We start from the raw sequence: 5426 nt of genomic DNA on the forward strand, positions 1-5426 counted from the left end.
AAAAATACTATAAGTTTACAGTAAAACTAAGGGGAAACTAACATAAAAAAAGTAAAAAAAAAAAAAAAGACTCAAAGGAATTCCAAATCATTACATTCATGTTGAGGAAGGAGGGTGGTTGGTTACTATTTCCAGCCTTCAAATAGTGCCAGCTTATCCCTATCACAAAAGGAAAACACGGATAACTAAAATCCAATTTTATCTGGAAGCAAAACCTAGTTTATACAGCTGTGTTACACAGCTCAAAGTCCCAAAAGGAAACCGAGTTTGTAAAGCCAATCACCTGCCTGTTACTTCTACATCTAAAAGCTGAACTGTTCATTGTTATCTAATGGGCGTCTTCATTATCAGCCTTACTAAAAATAGGCATGATGGGAAAAAAAGCACACTAAAATTCTGTAGTTTTTCTGTTTTGTTTTTTTGTGTTTTTACCAGGCTGTTGTTGAAATGTATTCATAACAGTACAAAAATATGCAACAGAATCTATGTTACAACTATGCATGCCCTACTATTCAAAGCTTTTCCTGTCGGCTTACTATAACTTACCTATCAACCGCGAAATGACAAACCGTTGATGTAGCTGCAAATTTTAGCCTGTTTTAAAATCCCTGTACATGTTTTTTTTCATTACACATCTAATTACTGTTTTATTTTATCCAGTGCAGGGAGGACTGACCGGCTTCCTATAATGAAGAAACCAAACAATAACTACAGAAACGCATGTTGAGGAGGAGGAGGAGAGACAATAACTCTGGGCAAGAATCAGCTGTAAACTCAATAACCTCAAAAACATCACTGAATTGTGGTTTCAGCTTCCAAACATTTACAATTCAGCAGAGGAGTCAAGTAACAAAGTACAAATACTTTACCTAATTCTACTTAAGTAGAAATTTTTCCTATTTACACTTCACTGGAGTAATTATTTTTAGACAACTTTTTACTTCTACTCCTTACATTTTTACACAAATATCTGTACTTTCTACTCCTTACATTTTAAACATAGACTTGTTAGTTTTTTTTTTTACATAAGCTCATTTTCATGAGGCCTGTAAATGCCATCTAAATAATTTGTTTCATCTAGACAATTAATTTCTATGTGGTTGGACTCGGTGCTGCACCAACTTGTTGTTCACCACATACCAACATCAATCGTTTTACAAGAAGATGCAAAGTTAAATTTGACACTGTTAACATTAGTTATAAAATTAAGAAAATAAGGTATAAATTCTTATCCAGAATTGTAGAAAAATGCTTTTTTAATGGGATAGTATATTAAAGAATCTGTCAAATTTTTTTTGCATTACTTTTACTTTTATACTATAAGTAGCTTCAAAAATTGTACTTTTACATTTCTACTTGAAAAGCGTAATTGTAGAAAAATGCTTTTTTAATCAGATAGTATATTAAACAATCTGTCATTTATATTAGTATATTAAAAAATCTTTCATTTTTTGCATTACTTTTACTTTTATACTATCAGTAGCTTGAAAAATTGTACTTTTAAACCTCTACTTGAGTAAAAAGCTTAATTTGATGCTCTCAGTTCTACCAAAGTGTTTTTAAACAGTAGGATTTATACTTCTACTTGAGCAACAAACATTAATACTTTTGAAACCCGCATGTCATGGAATTCTATCCAAAGAGTTTACATAAGCACCAAGAAATGGCCTAGTTTTATAAAATGGTTTTTTTAATATTATTTTTGCATAATGGCATACACACACTTTTACAATGAGTTAGATATAAAGTAGATTAAAACGATAAAACACAGTACAATGATGAAACTGGAACATTTGATACTCTGTGTTCGGTAAACTGTGATTATCATGGCTCTGAGAGCTGGCCTAATTGCTCATTTTATTCACCTGCCTAACTCTGCCCCTTTTCCAATTACCATTCATCTAATCCACCTGCTCCTGCTTCTTTATATACGGCTCAGTCCCAGTTTTCAGGGCCAGATCATTGAGTTTTACTTTGATGCCATAGTTCGTGTTCTTGTTCTCGGGGGGCAGTGTTGAGAGAGGTGTTGGCCATGGTATGGCGTACGGAAAATATGGCAAACATGATGGCATATGTTGGATAAGTTATGGGTAAGTTTTGTATAAGTTATGAGCACGCTGAAACATGCTGGCACACATCGACATATGGCGAGTACGATGAGAAATTTTGAGCATTGCATGCAGTCACAGGAAGGGATACCAATACTGAGCCGTGAACTGGAGGACTCAGAGTTCAACTAAACTTTATGCATAATAAACATATTTTCATTGTTTCTTTTGATTTTAATTAAGTTTTGTTTTAGATATTGTCATTTTGAGATCTCTATAAATGTAGGTGCGATTAAAAAAGAAAAGTAACAAAATAAAATTTAAATTTAAAACTTAGCCCACAGGTGAGCTGTGACATTTTCAGAAGATGATGACCCTATGTGGTCCTTGAGGGCAGGATACTTTGGTGACCCCTGGTTTAGGGGGACAGCCCACTGGCCAGGTAGGCTGGGTAATCTTACACTCATATTTTTAAGAAACACTGATACAACCTCACACGTAGCTTTACTGATCCATGATAGGGCCAAACACTCTTGTAATTTCATACTTATTTATTATAGGTATAGTGGAGGATTACGGAATGACTATGACCTGGATGACTGAGAACCTTCATCAGCATATAGTGGAGGATGTTCTTTTTCCGGGTGGATCATCAAAATAAGTGGTCCTCCTAATTTTCAATCATTCTGGTGATATGTTTACGTAAGGCCGTTCTATGTGCTCGTAGCCAGTGGTGAGTCTGACATAGTGAAAAAATAGCAAATCTTCTTTTGGAAAGTAAGCTTGTAGGAGCAATACATACAACAAGTTTTAAACAGAGCGTGCACAAGGAGAAATGGGCTTGTGCACGCTCTTGCATGCATTTAATAGGCATTCCCTCTTGGGAGGGGGTATAGGGTTGTGCATGTGCATTTATTTTTTAAGTTGAGAAGGTGGGTCTTTTCAAAAATGTATTGAAAATACTCCACTATACCTTTAATATATTATATATTTATTAATGTTTGAAGTTTTGAAGCTATTCTTTGTGAAGCATGTTGCGAGTTTCATCTGAAAGATGCTAAATAGATACATGTAATTAATCTGACTATGATTTTTAAGCTCCTAACCTTTTTTTTTTATTGTAGGTGGAACAAAAAAAGCCCAGAGGTTTCTTCATTAAGCCCATAGGGTTTGATTTTTAGGATAACATGTTTGCACACTTTACATCTCAAAATAATGAGGTTGTAACCATTTGGTGTAAAACCTTAGAGAGGAAAAAAAGACAAAAAAATCCATTGAGCTTCCTGTAACTTTATTTAAGATGTATTAATTTACATTTTATGTATCAACAGGTTTTCATACCTTCATTTTTTCAGTTCATCTTTATGATACAAATTCTGTTGAGATGATGAAAAAAAAAAGTTTTGTTTAGTTCAGCTGACATACTCCAACTCAGACAATTACTGTAGAGAAATATATGCATCAGCCATAAAGTACTTATATAACATTTAAAAAATTAAGCCTTGAATACGTTATTTTCTATTTTGTTGCATAAAAACAGGTAACTTGCTGACTGAATGGAATAACTATCAAGGTCTACTTATGCAAAAAAAAATAAATCAAAATATTTATTATTTTTTTTAATCATCTATCTTTTACAATAGAAACCATAGAAATATTGTTCACCAATATTCTTTCCTCTTACACATTTTTGGAGTAACAACAAAATGTGACAAAACTACTACTTACTTTACAGGAATAATACAGAAAATAAGACGTTAACTATGTAGATGAAGACAAATTTGTCTTTAGCACCATCTGCTGTTATTTTTGTCAAGTACAAACCGAATGGAATAATTGTATGAAATTATTGAGTTGAAATAAAGAAGAGCGCAAAAAAAAGTCTATTTTATTTATAAATGTTGTCAAGGTGGCATCTATAGTCACTATTTAAATGAAGAAAGAATTAATTTTAATAATCTTTATATTATATGTAAACATACATGTATATGTATCATCTTTCAGTGTGAAACCAACAAGAACATAGGCCTGCAAAAGACAGTAGGTTTTTTATTTTATTTTATAATATAACAGGTATAGTTTCTTGTCTTTATAAAGGTAATCAGAAATAACAGCCTATTGGACACTAGCGATGTGCAAGTTGGCTTATATTAATAAACAAACAGAACGAAAACAAAATCACTATCAATAATCATTAATAGATTTAAGAGTTGTATTTAAAGAATATGTTTAATGAAACATCAGCGACCTTTTAAAAAAAAAAAAAAAGAGTTCCTCGAAATATAATTTAGGGCAGCAGGAGTCACCAACCTTTTCAAGGCAGAGGGCCACCTCAAGGGTACGGAGTCATAGGAAGAGCTACCAATACTAACCCATCAACTACAAGGGTCAGCGTTCACCTAAACTTGGTGAATTATAAACATATTTCTATTATTTCTTTTAATTTCTAATTTTATTTTAGACATTGTCGTTTTGAAATGATCTATGAATGATTAAAAAAGAAGAGCAGCAGGATAAAATTTCAAACTTAGCCCACTGGTGAGTTGAGTTGACCCTAAGGGTACCCTTTGTGTTCCATTAGAGGCCTCACATTGGCAACCCCTGCTTTTAATGCATCACAGACCACTATAGGGGCATAAAGAAATGCGGTGGCCCAAATTATTTATCAGTCTTGTTAGTAGGGCTATATCTTCCACGATAGAACAATGAAGCTCTCACTTGTTTGTGACAGCACTGGCATGCGACAGTTGAAGATGCGTCTGTTTTCAGCAGAATGATCCGTCTTTTTTTTTTTTTTTAATTAAACTTGCTCACCCTGATCGAGGAAAAGTCCTAAATCATACAAATCTTAAGACTTTTTTTTCCTGTCACTATAACGGTTACTGCTATGATGTCTAAATTGTTGGAAAATATACATTTTCAAAAGTTTCTGTTGAGTAGTTTTTGCTAGAGCGCTATTGTGAGTCTCCTGTTTTCATTTCCTTGCTGCATGTGTCTCATAAAACATTTAGATAGTGACCGCAGATTTAAAATAAATCCGATATAACTTACTTTTGGTTTTCCATTTCACTTCACATTTCAGTAGAAATTAGAAGAAATGCAAAAGTACAAAGGCTGCACAATAATTTCATTTAATGAATCTAGTAGGGACTTAAATAACTACGTTTTTGGTTCACATTTCTGCTTTATTTATAAGGTTAGTAAGAATACCAAAGGGTACGAGGGTATGATTTACTATTCCAGAAAAGCTAAAAAAATGCTAAAGAATGCTAAAAAGAAATGTCTTAGTTGGACAAAGTTTTAATTGTCCATTTTAAAGCTACAGTGTGTAACTTTTACAGGGATATACAGTCAGAAATGTAATATATTATACATAAC

The sequence above is a fragment of the Cyprinodon variegatus genome, unplaced genomic scaffold (genome assembly GCF_000732505.1).
Source record: "Cyprinodon variegatus isolate N-32 unplaced genomic scaffold, C_variegatus-1.0 Scaffold32, whole genome shotgun sequence".
Taxonomy (NCBI): domain Eukaryota; kingdom Metazoa; phylum Chordata; class Actinopteri; order Cyprinodontiformes; family Cyprinodontidae; genus Cyprinodon; species Cyprinodon variegatus.